At 37.5% G+C, this 23771-nt stretch overlaps 1 protein-coding gene across 2 annotated transcripts in view; it reads left to right on the top strand.

Annotated features, from left to right (window-relative positions):
* Positions 1-1100: 1100 nt before the first annotated feature.
* Positions 1101-23771, top strand: part of LOC132111261 (kelch-like protein 29) — a 127623-nt gene continuing 104952 nt past the window's right edge. Inside the window, exons 1-2 of one of the 2 annotated variants that reach the window (XM_059518411.1) lie at positions 1101-1332; positions 4105-4176. The gene's annotated coding sequence lies outside the window, so the exon portion shown is untranslated. Of the gene's footprint in view, positions 1333-1360; positions 1644-4104; positions 4177-23771 lie in introns of those variants that run through there. The other variant, XM_059518412.1, reaches the window with a different exon arrangement.

The raw sequence follows: 23771 nt of genomic DNA on the forward strand, positions 1-23771 counted from the left end.
CTAATCCAAAGTTAATGTTTAATGTGTAATTTAAACTGACTTTAAATGAACACTGATGATTCAAAATGTGTTGATGTTCAGTCAAATGCATGAGATTAACATGTTAACATAAACTGATCATCACATGCTCTAGTAAACATATATATATGTATATATATGTGTGTATGTATATCTATATATATATATATATATATATATATATATATATATATATACATACATATACATACATATACATATATATATATATATACATACATATACATATATATATATATACATATATATATACATATATACATATATACATATACATATATATATATATATATATACATATATATATACATATATACATATACATATATATATATATATATATATATATATATATATATATATATATATATATATATATATATTAGTTTAACCTTTTTATATGGAGTAACAAAATATAATTTTAGTTAACTAAAATATCACTGGATTGCATTAAACACTGAAAGTGGACTATTAAGATTTTCATCTGTAATAACTTCAGAGGTGTAAAGTATTTGACTAAATGTAATTAATTACTGTATTTGAGTATCTTTTTGGCTACTTTTGAGTTTTACTGAGTGTCAAAGATGTTAGCAATTTTTCCTCTCTACTTCAACTACATTTTTTTAAAAGTTATCTCTTCTCTTTACTCCGATACATTTGTAATGAGTGTTGCAGTTACACATTACATTTTGCATGGCGCCTTGCATTTTCTGCAGCAGTTTATTTCTTCTACAAAAGAAGTGATGTCGCAACTACAGGGCACTGAAAGTACTGTATGTTGTGCGTTTTGCCCTTACTCATCCAAACTGGTCAACAAGGCTACTTTACACGAATGTGAGTTCCTTAGGAAGAGCGATGAGGCCGAAACCAGCTCATCCAGTGCAAGAATGAGTTGACTTTTTAATTTGACTTAACATGATATTTTCTCAGTATCAGTACTTTTACTGTGGTTTTCAGGTAGCCTACTCTTTTACACTTCTGAATAATTTTTGCTGTTGAAACTTGACGCACCTGCATCTTCTCTCTTTCTCGACAGGTGGCGGGGTGTTCTTAGTAATAATGGAGTGTAGGGGCGGAGCAGAAAAAGACACACACACACACACACACACACCCACCCTGCAGGCCGTAGGAGCGCGCTGACTCTCCAAACACACACTCACACGCTGAAGAGCCCAGCAGCAGCATCCTCCTCCTCCTCATCTTCCCCTTCCCATCAGCGTGTGCACGAGCGCTCAGCATCATCACTGACCGATTGTCACACAATGAAACGAACGCGCGCGGCTTCATCTGAAGGTAAGACAGCTGGAGTTCAGAGCAGCATCAGACTGACTTCACAGACCAGCGCTGCTGGAATTAACGTGTGATTCTCGATATCCCGGTATCTCGTGATTCTGCGCGTGTGCGGCTCACGAGGAGACACTAACGCAACAGTAGCAGCTGTGCCTTTATTTCTTCTCGAGACACTGGAGATTGTGTAATACAGGTGCTCTGATCTATAGCAGCACGTTCTGGCAGGACATGAGTGTTTCGCGCTGCTTCTGTCCTCCTCAATTTGGGAAAAGAGTCACTGGAGACGCCAGTTTTTACTTTCTAAACAGATACAGGTGTGCACCCATCGAAACTGCTTTCATAAATGTTGCAATTAATATTTGATTCTGATGTGCTGTTTCATGTTACTAGTAGGTAGTTGTTACTGCAGGTCAACTGACAGATACTGTAATATTGCAATATTACGCTTTTAATGTGGTATGTGGAAAGTAAATCCATCTTTTTAAATAGTTTAGACTCGTAAGCAGGCGGTTTTGATGCATGTTTTGAAATGTCACTCAGTTGATGGTTTTTGGTTAACTGAGATTGTAATATGTTTGGTTAATAGTCATATACTCTTATTTGTATTATTGACAAAGTACCTTATATGAGTAGGTAGAGTGACAAATATTACAGGCACAACGTCATATAGATGCCCTTATTAAGCATTTAATTGTTTATTTTATTGCTTAATTTGCATCCACTTTGTATAAATGCATAAATGTAAAGCCACAAGTTAATAAAATGCACAGCAAAATTAAATACATTTATAATGCATAAAAAAAGACGAAAATGCAAGTAATATAATAAAATATTATATAATAAGTAAACAGAATAATCTGTTGTGTGTTTGATATCTGTGTTGGTTTGAGGAGGATGGAGTCTCACTCGGTTTGTGATTTGTTATAGTTGTGTACAGTAGACAGTATAAGTGTGTTGCAGTATAATATACTTTTAATTAATCAATACATTTGCCTAACATATTTATTTCTTTGTACTTGTAAAAGTGTTTGATTGGCACATTTAATGAGTGACAGGTTGGACTGTGTGACATTGAACGCTAGATGCATGTGATGGTTGTCAATCATTATTTCAATGTGTGTTAATTTAATGTATAGATTCATGATGATGTTGATTTGAAGAAGATAGTCTCTCAGAGTTTCTCTCTGTTAAATCAATCCCTCACAAGCAATCAAGACAATAGTAATTGTGTGTAGCAGTGCTGATCTGATTCATTATGCTGAAATCTATTAATTGATTCAGGTGATAAGCTCTGATTTACCTGGTTAGCTAATGTCTGTCAGGTGCTGTGATGAATTATTGATGCTGTAGACTCAGTTTAATTCAGCAGCGAGTGTTTACTGTTCAGATTCTGATTGGCAGAAACGTGACCTTCAGGTCATGCAGGTCATTTTATGTCTATTTCACTGTCAGGAAATGTCCAAAATCATTCAAACGAAAAGTCGTCTTTGAGTATTTGCTAAGAAAATGTTTTTCAGACATTATACTCTACTACTAATTGCCACTTAATGAAGTTAAAGCTTCTTCATTTAACACTGTCAGTCACTCCTAAAATGTAGAGTCAAAAGTCTAATTACTCAGATGAGTTTGAAATGTTTGCTTAGCCTGACGCAGCCTAATGTATTCAAGAGCAAATTTACATTTTCAAAGAGGAGCTTACATATTTAGACATTTGTAAAATCACACAGATGGTTAAATTTGCTTCCAGACCTTCAGCTCTGTGGCAACTAGACGGGCAGAATAATGAGACGAATTAAATGAAGATCTGTCTTGGAAAGGACATTAATTGAGCCCTGTCTTGATGTTGACTTTAGTCTTTAGGCTTGAGTAAAAGTGCTGGAGATCTTCAGATCCAGCCCAGATTTCACTCAGGACGCAGAATAGAACTTCTGCAGAGTTGAACGAGCGACTTTACACTCATCTGAAGCGCCAGTCTGTTTGAATGGAGTTCAGATGAGACGAGTGACTAAAGAAACCTTCGAGAACGTTTAAGGCATTTTTCACAAATCACTAGATATTACACAAATCAAAAAAGTTACACATCATAAAAATATTGAGTAAATCCTGTGTTTAGAACCATTAGGATTTTTTTTATTGTTGTATCGTGATGTTATTTTCATTGCAATTATTGAAAATTTACCTCAGTTCTCGTATACTGGAGAAAAAAAAGCTTTTCTAATTTTAATGAGAAGTAAATGTATTACTGCGCATTAATTTTTTTTTAACCTATGTGTGTGTATATGTGTGACTTTATAGTATATTTTACATGTGTAAATAAAAATTACATTATTGATCAAGTACCTTTTGGTGGTATTTGTTGTAATTAATACTAAAACTTTTTCATTTAATTCTAATTTCCATTCACGTATTAACATGCATTTTTATATGCATTACAGTAATGAGAACCTTGAGGTAATTGTGGTGGAAATGCAGTAATTACTTTACAAATTCATTTATTTTGTTGTTTTGATCTTTTTCACTCATGGCTTCCTTCTTGAAGGTTTCACGTGTTTTATGCACTATTCGTCAGTTTTAATAACAATTTATGCTGCCATTATTGAAATCAATTATGTCTACAGATCTGATTTATTGTCTTGGAAAGGTCATTAAAAACTGGTTCCTGTTGACTTGACTTTGAAAACCATGTTAAGTGTCCCTGTGTCCTCTGAGCAGCACTCTCTAAAATCATCTGATTAATGACTTCTTTATCATGGCCGTTTCTCATTTCTTTAACAGATGCCGTATGATTTAGAGGAGAAAAGCACACGACTTTCCTGTATGATGTGCATCGATCAGAGACACTGTGTGGTGAGTGTAAAGGCTTTTGTATCAGTGATTTAATGATGACGATTATGATGATTATGAACCAGACTGAGCAAGTAGTTTTTATAATTTATTTTCTGCGCAGATCTCATCCACGCAGTTTAAGTTGTATTAAACCTGGAACATTCCTCTAATGTGTTTTATGGATGTGACTCGTCACTGGTGGTTCTGTGCTCTTTATGAGGATGATGGATGGGGTTCTTTGAGGATGATGTTGTGGCTGAGATCTCACGCTGTCTCAGAGGAGCCTGCTCCTTTGCCTCTTACATCCAGACAACTTAATTGACGCATATCAGGATGTGTAGATGGAGATCACAGGGAAAACCCAAGTTGCTTGTGTTTGGAAAAGCGTGAGATCTGCGATGTTAGCAGCGCATCACATTCGGAGAATTAATTTGTCACTACCAAATTAGGAAATCTAATACAGTGTTAATGCATGTTTTCACAGTTCACAAGTTCATATTGTGCTAGTGGAGTCTGTTTATTTATCGAAATGTAATGAATCAGTAGTTTATCTATTAAATAACCACAGAGGACACTAATTTGCATATTCCAGTGCAAATAATGAGTGTTTATTCTCATTGGGAAAAGGCTGATATATGCATGTGATGACATTTCTGCAAAATTATATAAGGGTTGCTTTTTTGCATGTTTCGAGAGACAAATGTCCATTGAGTGGTGTTCAAAATGCGTTCAGTTCAATCTGGCAATGTTGGTTGTTGTACAGTACATATACTGGCAGTTTGGCTTTAAATGCTACTTTGCATTTTAAAATAATGTACCAGCTACACTAAACCTAATCGATAGCGATAACAAAAGAGAAACATGAGATTAAAATGCACTTGCTGAAACTCTTGCTGCTTCTATGTTTTTGGTCTCTTTTATCGTGAAACATGTTTTATTTCAGTGCTTCGCATTGCAAAAGCAATGTAACTGTACCAGGTGAGCTACTGAGCAAGTTTACTTAGTCAAAAAGCCAAACATATTGAATTAGTTATGTGATGCAAATCATGCACTATGATAAAAGCATTTTAGATGAAAACATGGTATTGTGTATGAACATAAGCCATTATTTATCAATAACCTGCCGCTGAAATCATAATTTGTGTGAAAAAGAATAAACTTTGTTGATGTTTTAATGACAGTAGTAGAGTTAATTTCAGATGGAAACTGCAGTGAATTGGATTGATAGGCATGAGTTTTGCAAAAATGTATAGAGCTTTAGCACTTTAGTATAGTGACCAAATCTGACTGTTAACTAGATGATCATTAGAATTCCTATGTTAAAATATTGTCTGTTTATTAGTACTTAAAAAGCACATTTTGCATGACCATATTCTACATCCCTAATCTTACCCAATACATAAACTACACCACTAACTATTAATAAGCAGCAAATTAGGAGTATATTCTGGCAAAAGTCATTCAATAGTTTGCTGATAGCGAGAATTGGACCTTAAAATAAAGCGTGACCAAAATGTAGGTATATTCCCATTAGGGCTGTGCAAAAAATCGAATGCGATTTTCATGCACATCTCATCAGTAAAGACGCTCCTGTAATTAGAAGTATATCTCCAGCACGTGCGTTCGGATCAGGGTTGCCAGGATTTCACAACAAATCCTGCCCAGTTGCTTCTCAAAACTAGTCCAAAACTAGTCCAATCGCGCTTCCAGGAGGTTCCCCGATAGAAATTGCTTCCCGGGGTTACAATATCAGTTTTTTAGCAGGGTTGCCTTGGTAAAATTCGCATTTTAGGTGCTAAATATCACGCTATTTGTATTGGGGTCGCTTCGACCCGCGGACATGAAAAACAACCACAGACTTGGCAACACTGGTTGGCATTTACTACACCGAGCCGTAATTCACTGACAATCTACACAAAATTGAAAACGATTTTGTGTTAGTTGTCGGTAGACTATGGCACTGTGTAGTAACTGCCGCTCCACCTGAACCAGTGTTGAACTAATTTTGCAAGTCTGAGATTGTTTTTCATGTCCGCGGTTTGAAGCAACCCCAATGCAAATAACGTGATATTTAGCCCCTAAAATGCGAATTTTACCAAGGCAACCCTTCCAAAATTGTATATTGTAACCCCGGGAAGCAATTTCTATCGGGGAACCTCCTGGAAACGCGATTGGGCTAGTTTTGGACTAGGTTTGGACTAGGTTTAAGAAGCAACTGGGCAGGATTTGTTGTGAAAACCTGGCAATCCTGATCTGAACGCACGTGCTGGAGATATCACAGGAGCATCTTTACATCTTTACTGATGAGATGCGCATGAAAATCGCATTCGATTTTTTGCACAGCCCTAATTCCCATTTTTTCAGTGAGCTTCTCTCAATTGAAATCTGAGCGTTTTTTGAGATTAGAACCCAGGATCTTTGAGTTACCAGGCAAAGGTTATGAATCACTGTGCTAAAACACTCCATTCATATGCTAATTCTGATACTATCTCAAATTAATTAATGTGTTAATGGTAAAATTAATTAATTCTGATATCCAGTTTCTGTTTTATTTCTTTTCTATTATGAGGGTTCTTACATCACCTAGGTTGTTGATCCAAAATCAAACCTATTTTCACTCAAATCTTAACATTTCCTGCAATCATCTCACTGGTTTTGTTGTGAACTGGGTTTGACTATCTAATGTCTTTATCAGTATTCAATGGGCGTTTCATGTTGTCTCAGTTTTTAAAGAGCTTGTACGTTGACTGAGGTCTAAGAAAGTAAATCTCCTGTTTAACCTCCAGTAACCTCGTTCATCTCATGAGATGGCCAGTATTTTTTGATATGCTAAAATCACACCTGCGTGCAAGCTGGGCTTTTACATTCAGAAAACAGGAATCACCTTGAAGTGGATGTTTCTTTCAGATTAGATGGGTCTTATCCAGCTCCTGAAAATCTTTCAAACTGAGTTTCAGGCCTAAAAAAAACCCCGCCTGTTATTTTCAAGCGAACCTACGGAGCTTGATTATTTGGTTCTGCTGTTTCATTGGAATTGAAACTGAACTCTGATTATTGTATTTACAAAGTAAACGGCTCCACTTAGTAAAGCAGTCATTTATATATTAGATGATGCATTTTTATGGTCATAGAAGTTTTATTTTGTTTCTGAATTGTTAAAAATAAGCTAGTTTACAAGGCAGCAATAGGTCACATTTGCATCTAACATGGTTGCTCTCCTGAAAAATAGCTAGCCATTCTAGGTCAGTATCTCAGATGCTTGTCTATTATAGTATGTGTAATCAGTGTGAATAAAGGAACATAGTTGCACCCTGTTCACTTCAAGGAGCTGCCGGCTAAAGGTTAATTGCTTTTGCTAATGTTATTGAAGCAACCTTCTAGAAATGGGTCGTGTGCACTCCTTATAAGATGGCCTTTGTGGAAGGAGTTTCTAACTTTATTCTTCAGAAGATTGAATAGAAAGTACCTCGCTCAAGGTGCCTGTGAATAAACTGTTGTTAAAGGAACAGTTCATGCAGAAATATAAAATTCTGTCATTTACTCACCATCATGGTGTTTCAAACCTGTTAGAAATTTTTTTTTTTTTAAAACAAAACTACTCTGTCTGAAGCTTTTAAACTAAAAAGAAAAAAGATGCAAACGTATCATAAACCTTTTATGTGAGAAAACAAAGATATAGGGCACAAACATACTTTTATGATGCATTTGCATCCTATTTGAACTTCTTTGAATATATTTAGCTGGAGAAAGAAAGTTTTAGAATGAACAACGATGACATAATCATTTTTGATTCATGTATTCCCTTATTTCAAGGCAGACTTTGCACTACAGTATGTTGTTTCTAGCGTTGTGCTGAACAGACCAGCGTCTTGAACCCATTCAGAGGTTGTGACAGTGTGGGTGCATGGCTGCAGCGTTGCGTTAAATAGGCCAGTTGTGAATGAAAATCAATGGTGACGCTTGCGCTTTTGTTTACTCCTCTGAAAACGAAGGACTTAAGTTTGCTTGCAGAGCCAATTTACTTCCAGATCTTGTGCAGCAAGCGGATTAATTTAATTTGTCTGAATATTTGACCACAACAGAGACCAGACCACTCAGCCTGATGTTTAATAAGTGAAATAAACAAATGCTGTGATCCACTGATATCCATATTTTTATGAATCTTTATTTACTCTAGAAGTGCATGATGTAATTGCGATGGAAATAAAATAAGTGACTTGAATAAACCAGAAAAAAAAAGTATTTTTCTGGCCTGGTGCATGGTGTGAAGGACACACTTTTTTTTTTCATCCATCAAAAACATGACTCATATTTCCTAGTGAGTAAACTTCATTTGAAACCAAAGCTAGAATGGTTTGTTTGCTGTGAGTAAATGTGTAAATGTGTTTATTTGGAAGCAGAATGTAGCCACCGTAGAGAATATTATAGTTAGGTTTTGTATTGTTCGTTATTTGAGCCTTTGTGAAACGTTAATCTATGAGCCAATATTTGATTCTGTCATGTATCAGTCTGTTAGGTTACATTGTTGCATTGATATTTTGACATTAATAAATGAACACCTTTGATCAATAAATCAATTCTTTCGCTTTTTTTCATGCTATTCATTTTCTGATTATGCAAAAATGCTAGATTAATTTGATGCAAAAAGTGGTTTAACTTTTGATATTGCTTTCATAATACAAAGGTTTTTTACTATAGAAACATGAGATTTAATTAAATGTGCCTTAAATACCTGTACGTTTTACATTTCTTCAAACTTTTGCTAATCATGTTTAGCAAAATTTTGGTAGATTTTGCTCATTAGAGTTCTTGTATGTAAACAGAGGCATATCTAAATTGAGTCTTCAATGTCACACAGATTCTGATGCAGTTGCAAAGCACATCTGTGCTTATGGTCATCCATCTGGACAACTGCTTCACGTGTGCGAGTCATGCATATGCATGCTTGTATGACAGATTCAGTGTTCTGTGTGGGAACCCATGCAGATGCATCCATAACGTTCATGTCATGATGCAACTGCTATGAATATAGTCTTGGTTAAAGAGTGCTTTTAGGTCTTGCACAACATGAGTGAATTTTGATTTGAACGTTTCATGTCATATTTCACACCTATGCCAGGATAAGATGTTTAATTAAGTGCAAGGGATTTTTTTTTTATTCCAGAACAGCATTCATTGTGTACCAGTTGTCGGTGGTGAAAGGGTTTCAGTAGTGAGCGTGAAGTGCCCCTTCAGTGAACTGGGCTCATAACCTGTCAGTGCGCTGCACTCTGTCTGACCTCTCTTCGAGTGGAGGCCGCTAATCATGCATGAAGCAACATGAATTCCTCATGAAATATTTAAAACAGTTTGGGAAATCGGCTCCCTGTTTAAGTGCTTGAAAACATTCTCACTCTGTCTCGCTGCTTTTGACATCGTGGAATGAGAGATTGTTTTTAAAAGCACTTGTGTTGATTTGAGGCTTGGTGTTTAGAGTTAAAAACTTCTATTTCCAGCTTTTTGGTTGGGGACCATCAAACTTAAAGCTGTATGTAAAGCAGGAATTCTAAAACATTTCTGATTATCTGAACCCTTTTGACTTAAAATATTTACTCTAAGACCACCTGAGATTTTAAATCAAACCTGTGCATGCTTGTGGATCTTTGATATCCCTTAATGGTCACCAAGAAAATATTCTATATATATAAAGAATATATATTGTGCATATACGCATTTCATCAAAATGTTTTGATAAAAAAAAAAAAGTAATTATAAGCTATTGACTAATTAAATGATTTAATAAATTAACCACCGAATCCCATTTTTGAAAAAGAAAACACCCTTTGGAGTACCCCTCATTTCAAGCAGATAAATATGTTTTATGCAAGACATACATTACATTAAGTCTAATTAAAGAGAATCAAGAAATGATAGTAATCTATAAAAAGTCAGTTAAAAGCATCAGTGTTGTTTGATTTCACTGGAGATATAAATTATTCTTAATAGTTTGTGATTATAATATTTAAATACTATATTGTTGAAATATAATAAATAGTTTAACAAAATATTGCCCTCATAAGCAAAAATATCAAGGTTCTATTTAAAAAAAATGTGTCATTGAAATTGAGCATTAAGATGAATGCATTTAGTAGTAAAACACTGCATATGTAAAATTCATCTCCATAAATTCAAATGAGTCCATCTCCAATATTAGATGAGGAATATTTCCAGTGACATTCATTCTTTGACTGGACTAATATAAAGTCAGCTAGTGTTAAAATCACATGAGAATGAGATGTTGGATGCAGTTAGATGGAGGTGAAGGTGTGTTATGGGTGGTTAGATGGGAATGCAGTGAGACAGCTCCGTCCTGTCGTCTCTGGTTTCCACCCGTGGGGTTAAACACCTGTGGCAGCTCTGAATGAGCTTGGAATTGATGTGTGTTTCTGGACATATAGAGATTTCAGACATCACTGCAGTGTGATGCTACTTTGATAGTTTTCAGTCTTAAACTAGTGTAGATTTGTGTGCTTGCAACTGCTGCTATCTGCATTCAGTTAGAATGAGTGTTTCCTGAATTCCTGCACATTACTCTGTATGTAATCAAGTCAGACTTAAAAGAAATGTGCAAATTGATGAAGCAAATAAAGAGTGACATCTCAGTGTTGAGTTAAACCTCATTGGGTTTATGGTCTGACAGAGAGTCCATACTGAATAGAAAGTGATCCTGCACTGTATATACACTGTATATACATTAACCCTTTACACTATGTGTAAGATGTTTAGCATTAAAAAAATAAGATTTCATTGTATTACTCATCTGAAGTTGTGCAACAGATTCTCAGTTCCTAAAATCTCATGTTTCTTCTCAAGCATCAGTTAGTATTTGCAGTAGTTTTATGAGTTTCTCTGGAGCTCTGTGGTTGAGAAGGACTCAAATGTGCTGAGCATGCTGTTAAAGCAAATTGCTTACGAGATGTGTAGGATTTTTTCTTTACTGTTCTGGGCTACGTTTCCCAAAAGCATTGTAAGCCAAAGTAGATCGTAGAACCATTGGCACCAGTGATCTCTATGATTAACTTGGCTTGTGATGCTTTTGGGAAACGCAGCCCTGGATGTAGCTGTTATGTAGCATGTAGTAAGGTTCAACGATCAAAGAGGAAGGAGACCGGGGTCGGCGTTCTGAGGCTCGTGGGTATTTATTGATCAACAAAAATGACATAGAAAATAAAGTCGCGCCACATGCGCACACGTTCAAACGTCTTTCCACTCTACGTTACTGCTGTCTGGTTCGAGGTTTCTCAAGCTCGTCTCTGCTCTGATTCCCCACGAGTCCTCAGCTCTCTCGTCCTTCTCCGGATGTCGTGCGGCTTAAATACCGGTTCCCCACGCCAATCACTGCAATGAGATCCAGCTGTTAATTGTCTCTCACCTGAAAAACTTACCACCGCTCGTCTCTTCATTCGCTCTCCAGTTGCAGACTTCGCTAAACCACGCTTCCCCCGCCACATACCCCCACCGCCCGACTCAGGCCGGGGAGCCATCCAGCCTGCAGCCCCCCCCCCCCCCCCCGAAGTCTGCCACAGCCATCTGCGCCCCCGGCCTGTGAATCACCTTGAACTTAAATGGCTGTAAAGCTAGATACCAACAGGTGATTCGCACGTTGGTATCCTTCATGTGGTGGAGCCACTGGAGGGGCGCATGGTCCAAGCAGAGGGTGAACTCCCGTCCCAGGAGGTAATAGCGAAGGGTGAGAACCGCCCACCCGATGGACAAACACTCCTTCTCTATGGTGCTGTACTTAGTCTCTCTCTTCGAGAGCTTTCGACTAATGTACAGCACCGGGCGGTCGTCCCCCTCCACCTCCTGGGACAGGACCGCGCCCAGCCCCCTGTCCGACGCGTCCGTCTGCAAGAAAAAGGGGAGAGAAAAATTAGGAGAGTGTAGGAGCAGCCCGCCACACAGGGCAGCCTTAACTCGGGTAAAGGCCTGTTGGCACTGCTCCGTCCACTGGACCGTATCCGGTACCTCCTTTTTAGTGAGGTCAGTCAACGGGCTGGTGAAGTCCGAATAACGAGGAATAAACCTCCTGTAATATCCCGCCAGCCCCAAGAACTGCCTTACCTCCTTTTTGGTCTTGGGCCTGGGGCAGGTCGCAATTGCTGCCGTCTTATCGATTTGGGGACGCACCTGCCCGTGGCCCAAGTGGAAGCCCAGATACTTTACCTCCACCCGCCCAACTGCACACTTCTTCGGGTTGGCCGTCAGCCCCGCCCGTCTCAGGGCCCTGAGGACCGCCCTCACATGCTCCATATGCCGCGGCCAGTCCCCACTATAGATAATAATATCATCCATGTAGGCCGCGGAATATGCAGCATGGGGCCACAGCACTCGATCCATGAGGCACTGAAACGTAGCTGGGGCCCCGAACAAGCCGAAAGGAAGCGTAACAAATTGGTGTAATCCGAACGGTGTGGTGAAGGCTGTCTTTTCTTTGGACATGGGAGATAAGGTGATCTGCCAATATCCCTTTAAGTCCAATGTCGAGTAAAAGCGAGCCGTGCCTAACCGATCGAGCAACTCGTCAATTCGCGGCATTGGATAAGCATCAAATTTAGATACTGCATTCACCCTGCGATAGTCTACACAAAACCGCACCGAGCCGTCCGTTTTAAGTACCAAAACTATCGGGCTCGCCCCAATTACTGTGTGACTCCTCGATTACTCCCATCCCCAGCATGGCCTCTAACTCAGTCTGAACTACTTTTTTCTTGTGTTCAGGCAACCTATATGACCGGCTGTGAACTACGACACCCGGCTCTGTCTCAATGTGGTGCTGAATCAGGTCAGTACGTCCAGGTAGGGGCGAAAACACGTCCGCAAATTCCACCTGCAAGCGCGCAATGTCAGTGAGCTACGAGGGCGAGAGGTGATCTCCCCCTAGGGCCAGTGCGAGGGATTTCTCTTTAGTAACCGCCTCTGGCCCGAGATGATCCTCCTCACTCATTGCCATCGATAGCAGCACTGATGGTCTCGGCGTCGCTGCCTCCGGCCAACAGCCACTTGCGGCACGAGTCCCAGAGCTGCTGTGCCAATACAAAGGGCCGGCCCGCTTCGCTCAGCTCCAGCGACCGGAAGCGCTGCCTGTGTTGTTCGGGGCAGAGGCAGACCCTCTGGAGAATGGCTCTTCTCAGGTCGTCATAGACCAGGAGGTTTGGGACGGGCAGTTGTTGTGCCGCCTTCTGGGCCTCCCCCGACAGCAGTGGGATCACCCGGACGGGCCAGCTGTCCATCGGCCACCCACATGCCTCGGCCATTCTTTCAAACAGGTCTAGGAACGCCTCTGGGTCATCTGTGGGCCCCATTTTCGCAAGCGGCATGTGGGGGGCGGGGCCAGCGCTGGGGGAGGCCGCACCCATCCGACCCTCCAGGGCCAGCAAGCTCCGGAACAGCTCACGGTCCTCCTGTTGGATACCTGCATCATGGCCTGGAACCGATGGTCATGGTCGGCTCGCAGATCCAGCAGGGCCTTGTGATGTTCCTGGTGCAGGCCCGCGAGCGATGTTATAATGTCCGCAAAATGGCGTAGGCGATGGTCCTGACGGAGACTGCATGGCGGAAGTGTTCTCCTTCCTCCTGGGTTTCGGCACCAGTGTAGTAAGGTTCAACGATCAAAGAGGAAGCAGACTGGGGTCGGCGTTCTGAGGCTCGTGGGTTTTTATTGATCAACAAAAATGACATAGAAAATAAAGTCGCGTCACATAGCAGTAATAAAATTATGATTTTGATTAACTATTTAAATAATCATAGGCTGTTTTTTTCTAGCTGGTTTCAGAGGTATATTGGTAATCTGAGAGGTCAGATTAAACTAATCCAGCAAAGACCAGCAAAGTTTTAAGCAGAATGGTGGTCAGACCAGATGAATCCAACAAACCAGTTTCTTAAAGAAAATTCCTTTTACATTTAGTTCTTTAGCAGGCGTTTTTTTTTTTCAAAGCGACTTACAAATGAGGACAATGGAAACCATCAAAATCAACATGCGAGCAATGATATGCAATTGATATAACAAGTCTCAGTTAGCTTAAATGGATAGTTCACCCAAAAATTTAAATTTGATGTTTATCTGCTAACCCCCAGGGCATCCAAGATGTAGGATGCTTTGTTTCTTCAGTAGAACACAAACTGAGATTTCTAAAACAAACTTTTGCAGTCTATCAGTCTTATAATGCAAGTGGTTGGGAAAACAGCTAAAACACAATAAAACAGAAATAAACACACAAACAAAACCAAATTAAACCCTGCGGCTCTTGACGATACATTGATGTGTAAAGACACAAAATGATCAGTCTGGGGAAAAACTGAACAGTATTTATATTATTTTTTTCTTTAACTGTATGAGCGCCTCCTCAAAACAACCTGAGAGTGACGTGTCTTCTTCTTCTTACTTTACGGTGGATTGCAGACTTATAAGTGCATTAACGCCACCTTTCTCTCACACCTAATAGAGATTGTAGATAGTGTCAATCGTCCACTTGAGATATAGGTGGTGGCAATGGCAGTGATGTAGAAGCATCTTTTTCTGCGAAAGCAGGGTTTAGACACACTATTACATCATAAAGTGACACATTCCACAAGATGTTGTTTTGGCAGATTGATTCAATATAAGCTGTTTTTAAACTAACAAGAAAGCTTTGAGTTCTGAAACTTCCAGTATGATTTTATAGTACAATGATCTCTTATTTGTCAAAAGATCAAGGGAATTTAGATTTCTCAGTTCATGTCCCCTTTAAGCAGAGATGTGGTCAGACCAGATTAAGGTTATATCCACCCGAAACCAGAGCTTTCATAATCTGATTTTTTTTCTCAAGAAATGTATGCATCCACACAAAACCGACACAAAACAATGAAGTATACATGCCAGACCAGTGTGTGGCGCTCTAATTCTGCCACATAGATGCACTAAAAACAGAGAAGAAGACTTGGACTATGCGCATAAACCTTGCGCGTGGAATACAAATGAACGTGAATGACAATAATTTATTAATCTGTGTTAATGTTAGTTAATAAAAAGTCAATCGTTCCGTGTTTGTTCATGTTTTTGTTATGTGACAGTGGTGTCTGACTAGGGTCGAGACGCAGGCTGATAATGACGTAGTTTCAGAAAATATACGGATTTGCTGTCCACTCGAAAAATGCAAAGGCGGCGTTTTCAGATTTATCCACTCTGGGACCCGGTTTAAAAAAAAATATCGGTTTGCTTTCCCAAAACGCCGGATCCGTGTGGACAAAATGCCTACTTATTACAAAATGTATGCATCTCTGTGTGGATGGGGCTTAAACCAGCAAACCAGATTCCACAAAAATATTAAATGGCGACAAATGTTTTCAACATTGATAATAATAAGAAATATTCATCATCATCATTAAAATGATTTCTGCAGGATCTTCTGACACTGAAGACTGGAGTAATGATGCCAAAAATTCCGTTTTGATCACTGAAATAAATGACATTTTAATGTAATTATTTTCATTTAAATAAATTGTTATTGCACTGATTCGTAGCTTTTGGTTTGTGATCCATCTCAGAGTTGGTTGCTCTTTAAGTTTTTGAAAGTATGCATTGTATGCAGAACATTCATGGTAAATCATTCCTATAACGGAGTCAGCGGTCTTTCATTGATGGCCTCATATTGCTTGAACGGCAGCTGGGGCAGGCGTTACTATGTGTGTCCGTGTGTCCATTGGTCATTGGGCTGAGATACGGACGCCACACTCCTATACAGCTGCAGTGCTGCACAATCTCACTGCTGAATCACAATGTTGATTAAAGCTGACAGTGTAATAATACTGCTTTAGCGGCGGCCATCAGTGCATGTGCTGCCGACGAGACTGTGGCCTGGAAGCAAAATGATGCTCTTTTCTTTCCTTCCTTCCCTGCTGCTGTCCTGCATCATTATCATACACCATCCTAAAGACTGAAAGAGACATAAGAGATGTATTAGACCTGGATGGGATGACTGTATCCTGCCTACTGTGCAACACAGCTATAGCATTTATAGCACACAAGGTCAGTGGGCAGGAATGACCTGAAATAATTCTTTTCAATGCAACTTGGCAATTTTCAGTTATGCGGCACAGTTGTGAAATTTTTAAAGATACAGTGAGTACTAATAGGAGTGAAGTCAGTGGAGGTCACATGATCGGTGTCTGATGAGATACTTTTGGTGAGATGAAGGTTAATGTGGCTTTGAATGACCTCCGTGTTTTATATGATCAGTTTCTGTCCACATACAGCAGTCTAATAGAAAAAGATGATGTGTAAAAAATGGTTGCATTGTGAATGAGTCATGCACTGATAATTGTTCATCTTAGTCATAATATAGAGTATCATATTTTACTGAATTTAAGTCAGTTCTTTTATCATCTGAAATGCAGTTAGCATCAAGCATGCAAAACATTTGGTTTGGTGCTGAATGAGAGAAGTACATCTGCTCAAGTTTATCATAGCACATTTCCCACACACCGGTAGATTTAGTTTTGCTTTAAATATATTAGTTTAGGCTTGGCTAAATGGTTTGTAATGAAAGCCACTGTAATTTGTTTATTTTATGCTTATAATTTGTATTCCTTTTCTATTCTGAAAAATACATTTGATGGTTTTATTTTTTGTGGACTAGTGTTAATTTTGTCAGCTTTTTTTATTTTAGTCTTCGTTCTGTGTCAAATGTCCATTTCAGTTTTTATCATATTCAGTCAACCCATCCTGTTTCTGTTTTGTAGTTGTTGTTAGTAGAGATGTTGGTGTCATTAGTTTTGTCTCATAGTCATGGAAGAAAGCTTGTCAGTGAAAATTATTTTTTATCATAGTTTTCATTAACAAAATACTATTTCGTTAACATTTGTGAAGTTACTGTAGGTAAACTAAAATGCATGTTTATAGTTTGGTAAATGTTTTATTTTCTGTTATGTCATTATTTTCCTAGTGTAATAATGAAATGTGACTTAAACACAGATTCAATTTATTTTTCTATCAATGATTCCACAATGCAATTTGGACATGGTATAGTCCTTATTTTCTGGAAAATGTGGCTTTATGTGCTGCTGTAATTCATATTCATACTCATATCTCTTTCTGCAGCACAAGGTTCATTTTTAGCAGCTAGTAAACTGATATGCGGTTAGCGTGACGTTAGATTTTGGTTGAACATAGTACACCATAGGGTAAATGTGTCACCTCTTGGTTGTCAGGCTTTAATGCATGTTTTAATAAACCTAAGGCATATGTTGCATTAATATTTTAATTTGTGCTCCTTACGACTCATAATGAATGTTCCTCCTTTCCTTTGCTAGTCGCTGCATTGAGTTATTTGTCAAATTAGTGGTTCGGGCTTGTTTGATGAAGGTTCCTGTGGGGAGCCCAGTCCGGTAAGAGACTGTGAAGTGTGACTCTTATTCTCTGCTCAGTCTTGTTTGCACAAATCTGTTTCCATCACAGGCAATGTGCATTAACTTAACTGTGAGTTTGACTAATTATAAGACCTTTATTCCTCTATTTGCATCTATTTGTTTTATTATGCAAATGCGTTTTGTTTTCTGAATCCAACAAACAAAAGTGATTCATGTATCAAATGATATATGAATATCAAATGAGCTTGAAAGATGGCACATAAACAAACATATTTGCATTCCTACAAGTATATGATTTGCATACATGTTCTTGATTTCCCATGTAGCCTTATTCTGAAGAGCTTTCACGAATTGTTTATTTGTAGATGAGAGCGTGGCTCTGAAATATTTAGTAGAGTGCATTCATATAAAGCTAATCCATAATGCAGCTTGCTCCCGCCCATATCTGCTGCTCTGAAAGTGTTTGTTATTACCAGCACTGAAATGTATTATTCAGCATCCAAACAGCAAATTATTAGCCACATGTACATCATTTTTGAATGGTAAACATCCAATTTACTTGCAGCCGGTTTCTTTGCTGCGAGGAAACAGTGGAAAGAATTACTTTAGCGCATCTGCACGTCTTAGCAGACACACTAATTTCACCCTTGGCTTTACACATACTATTCCAGTGCGGTAAGTTGGTGACTCTGTTGATTAAAAAAGAAATTAAATTTGATAAAATGTATAAAGGATACACAGCATCGAGATGCATTTAAATGTAAATCTAGGTTTAGAGGTGTTTATGCAAATTTGAGTCACCGCACATGTTTGGAAGTGTGAAAACCAGTGCTTACAGGAACATTTCACCCAAAAATACTCATCCTTCTGGTTATTGACTCATCATAATGTCTTTCCAAGCCAGTATGTTGTTGTTTTCTCATTTTTAAAGAATCTTTACGTAACCTTAGCTTTACATTGACTATTTCTGTTAAGCTCCAAAAAGGAGGAAAAGGCTAAAACATAAAACTATAGTCCAAATAACTTGTGCTTTATATTCTTCAAAGAGGAATTTGATTAGAATGGTTAACCTGAAAATGAAAAATTGCAGAAAATTTACTACAGTAAAATGTAAATACATAAATAAATTGCTGACAGTGCTTGATCTGTACTGATTTCTCTCCTGATTCAGACCAGATGACTTTCTCCACTGGAGAAAGCGTTATTATGGATTATGGACTCATATTTCAGCCGGAAACAGCAGTTTGAAAAAGAAAAAAAAAAAGAATTTATTTATTTTGTTTGTTTGTTTTTACAAACACCCACCTTTTTGCTTCTCAAGACGTTACCTGATAGACTGGAGTGCTGTGGATTATTGTGATGTTTTTATTAGCTATTTGTACTCTCATTCTGACGGCACCCATTCACTGCAGAGCATTCACTGCTGAGCAAATTATGCAATCCTACATTTCTAAAAACCAGTTCAGATGAAGAAACATCCTCATCTTGGATGGCCTTAGTAAATTTTCATTTTGGCGTGAACTATTCTTTTAACTTACTTATTTAGTTGATAACCCCTGTGAGAGAACCAAATTGAGTCAAACTTGTGAATCAGTCTGATTTGTGAATTGGATTAACAGATTAATTGTTCATGATTAACAGTTCGTAGTAATTATTTCATTAACTGAAATGAGAGCGCATGTGTAGTATGTCAACATCTTGAAAGTGAATTTGGCTCTATTTCTCGTTCAAAGTTATCATATGGCTTAAGCAGTCTATATGGTCTAGATTATGGTGCTGTTTTGTCTGAGTGCTTATTCATTGTAAATGCATAGAAAAGAGCATCTAGTTCAGCTCTTCAGCAATAAAGTCTTCAATGCAAGATGTTCATCTAAGTAAGATCTGCAAAAAGAAGCTTAACTTCTCGGTGTGTAATTCTATCCTCCTCCAGAGCAACGATGAAAATAAAAGCAAAACAAAACTCAACAGATGGATATAATTGATGTGGCACAGGCAGAAGTCTCCCTTTGAGAAGCTCAGAGGGAATGTTTGGAGCGATGTGAGATCTGAGGTCATCTTAAGTGCAGCAGGAATGTCTCCGGTGTCTCCGAGACGCTGCTGCTGGTTGTTCCTGTTTGTGGTCATGTGGCAGTCATGCATTACTAGTGAAGCATAGCTAAAGACAGGAGAGCAATGCCGCCCACTGCAGATAAAGCAGTACGGCGCTGTGGCGGCCGCGTCTGTGATGGAGCTCTTTACAGCGTGAAGCAGCAGGAGTTGTGTTTTAGCAAAGAGGCTTAACCCTTATGAATACATTTTCTGCTTGTTTCTCCATTACTGGAGGCATCATAAACCCGTCACACACCCCTGATCGCATTTCAGCACAGATGAACTCCAAACCATGTGTTCTGCTTGGATTTGTTTTTGTGTGGGTTTTGTGCCATTTTTATTATTATAATTTTTTCTTAGTGATTTTCTTGATTTGTATGCCTTTGGGTGTCAGAGGTGACAGAAACGAGGAAAAGAACTGACGTGCATTTGATTTGTTATATGCATTGTGAGATTTACTGGATCATTCTGGTTCTACAGCATCTATTAAACTGTAATGTTTACAGATATGCCTAGTGTTGAAAACTGCGTATATATTAAAGGGTGTTACCTGAAGCTAAAACTATGAAAAAAGTTTGTTCCTTGGTATAAAATAGATGTTAACTGAAATAAAATAAAAAACAAAGAAATTTCATTTCACCTATTCATCATTTTTGTTAGTTTAAGCTCAAGTACTGATAAAACTACAACTGAAATAATTACTAAACACTACATACACATACTTGGGGGGGGGGGGGGGCAACCAAATGACAGAAAACATAAAAATAAGTATGATAGTATATCAATTATACTAAAATAACAATGGGGTAAAACAGACTTTGAGAAATATGTTTTAAAAATGAAAAAGGCTGGTTTTGACTCCGTGCCTTGTATATGCAAATGAGCTCTGTTATGATTGGCTAAGCTCTGTGTAATGTGGTAATCAAATATTAATGTGAAATTGCTGATAATTTGAGATTTACATATGTGATCTCTCATGGTAATTTCTACATGATTGTTTCTTTCTAGGAATGGCAGCATTGGCTCATTGGAAAAATGTGCCTCTACCTACATTTTCTTAAAACCTCAAAACCTTGCCTATACATTGGAATACGTTGGAATTTCTTGCATAGTATGAACTCGTATACTTATAATGAAGGTTTAGTTTGTTACTACTTTTTATCTAAGCCCTGAAATCCCATCCTGTTACTCTGCTTCAATATTGTAATTATTGCATACAATTAGATGAGGTTTTAACAGACAATTAAACTGTCAGTCACCTTCAACTGTGATCTTTTTATGTGTAATTTCATCTCGTAAAATAAAATAAATTAGATTTATTGGGAAACATGCTCACACATTAGAGGAACCTCAATGATGAGATTTAAAGTGGTGTTTGCACATTTGATATTGACTTGATTTGACATTTCTCCCAGTATTTGCCAAAGTCTTCTGTGTTTATTAGCGTCTCCCATGAACAAGGCTCCAGTCTCAAGTGTCTGTTCTTCTGGTAAAGTACACCAGGAGTGTTTTTACCAGCACTCAACTGCAAGTTTTTGTTGTAGCGAATGATTGTCCTCTCAAGCCAGAATTAGAAAAACGAGGGTTCAAGTGCATCTGAAAGTCCTTGATTTTTGGGTGTTGCTGTGCCAGAGCACATGTTGGGATATTTCTCTCTCACTGCATTGTTCACACATGACAGGATTTCGTCTCAAGTGGCGGAATGAATGAATTGATCTGTGAGGTGCGTACGGGAGAGATTGAATCTAGATCATAAATGGAAAACTTAGCAGAGCGTGGCTTTTATCCAAAGGACAAGCATCAGAAATAAAAGGTGAAATGTGAATTACTGACTGTAATACTTTCAGTTATTTATGATTGGATGAGATGCTTGAAATGTTCAATATATGCAGGAATTTATTTTGCCTGTTTTTCATTATATGAATGCCTTCTTTTGCTCATTAATTTTTATACAGAGCTCCGCGTAAGCGTGGAAACTTTTCAATTTATGATTTGTGAACGCCAGATATAATAAAATGCTTTTATCTCTCTTTCTGTTCTTGATGGATTTGAAATGTTTATAGCTCATTAGGTATCTTTATATGTCCAAAAGCAGAGGTGGAACTGAAGCAGAGAACAATAAGATGGTGTGTTTAATGATATGCTTGGTGTTTTTTCAGTGCATAGTGTGAAGACAGATCTGCTGCTGCATATATTAAAAAAAACAGCCTCTTCATTATATCAAAGCTATGTGTGTGTCATTGTGTTTTTGCACACATTGATGCTGTAATTTACTATTTCACCTAATTAGAGCTTGGGCATGAGATACAAATGAAGCAACACCTACAGTTTTTTCTTCTCCTGCCTGTTTTTAACCACATGTCAGAGATATGTTCAGCCGTACGAGGTTTATTCCAGCCGTTTGAACTGCTGGATCCATCCTGCAGCTCGAGTTTAAAAGGCTGTGGAAAAATGCATGCGTTGTGGAATTCCCAGGGATTTGATTCTGTGTCGCATACAATTTTTCCTTGTTTTCCCATCATCGTTGGCCTTTGTTTTCCTGTGCACTGCAGAAATGAAATAAATCAAATGAATTTATAGCCAACTGTGTAGAATATTAAATGTTTATCGCTATTCCCAAGCTCAAACTTATTTCATTTAAGAATTAATGCACTTTTTAAATTGCAATTAAAGCCAATTATTATAAATTCATGATTTTTTACAATATACTTAAAATGTAACCATTAAGGCATTGTGTTAATAATTTCTAATTTAAGCTTCAGAAGTAAAATCATTAAGAGTTGGAGTCCATCATTTACATTTTTGGGTAACATGAAAATTTAACAATAAATTGAAAAACTGAGCTCTCTGTGTACCTCAAGAGAACAACAGAAAAGTCTCTGATAAATGATTGATTTTTCTGTTTTTTGTCACATTGCATCGGCTCTAAACCTGCCAACGATTCTTTAAACTAAGTGAAAAAGAGTCTTCACTGTCTATTTTGTATGCATTTGAATGAAGTGCATGAATAATGTGCATTTGAATTGGCATATGTGACCCTGGAGCACAGAAGTCTGTCTCTGGGGTATATTTGTAGCAATAGCCAAAAATACATTGTATGGGTCAAAATTATCGATTCTTCTTTCATGCCAAAAATCTATAGGATATTAAGTAAAGTTCATGTTCCATTTTGTAAACATTCTACCATAAATATTAAAAAAATATTTTTCTTGGTTAGTAATATGCATTGCTAAGAACTTCATTTGAACAATTTTAAAGGTGATTCTCTTAGTATTTAGATTGTTTTGCACCCTCAGATTCCAGATTTTCAAATAGTTGTATATCGGCCAAATATTGTCCTCCTAACAAACCATACATCAATGGAAAGATTATTCAGCTTACATGTGAGGTATAAATCTCAATTTCGAGAAATTGACCATTACGACTGGTTTTGTCGTCCAGGGTCACATTATATATTGAAATATAGTGTAAAACATTTTAACTTGATATCTTTTGTCCTTTTGACAGTATTAAATATATATATCAGATCTCCTGATACTTTTGTATGTTTTCTGAAACCATCATTATAACCAAACACACATTGTGGCCAGTATATTCAAAAAAGTCTTAATGAAACTGACAGTTTGGTCATAGTACAGTTTACATTAATTAGGAAGGTCAGTTATTGTGTGGGAGAACCTTTGAAGTACTAATGAATAATCTAATCCGTTTATCATCAGATATGCTCATCGTATTATTGGTATGAAATATTGATTAGTGATTATCTGATTTTAAGGTCACTTGCACAGGCAGATAACTATGCATGACTGGATGATTAACTTGAGTGTTAACTAGACTTTTGTCCATGTTATATATTTAACATATAAAAACATTTATTTTAGATTTAAATTTTATTATAATATATAATAAATCTAATATGATAAGTATAAATACAATTTTAAATGTTTAAAAAACATTTACATTTTTGTACTTTGATTATATAAATAAGAAAACTAACAAATACATGCAAAACACATTTTTATATTTAAGGAACATAATATATGTAAGTAAATTTAGTTATCAATTATATTTATATTGTAATTCAATACAATTCAAGTTTATTTAGCGCTTTTTACGATGCAAATCATTGCTAAGCAACTTTA

Source organism: Carassius carassius, chromosome 31 (assembly GCF_963082965.1).
Source record: "Carassius carassius chromosome 31, fCarCar2.1, whole genome shotgun sequence".
Classification (NCBI taxonomy): Eukaryota; Metazoa; Chordata; class Actinopteri; order Cypriniformes; family Cyprinidae; genus Carassius; species Carassius carassius.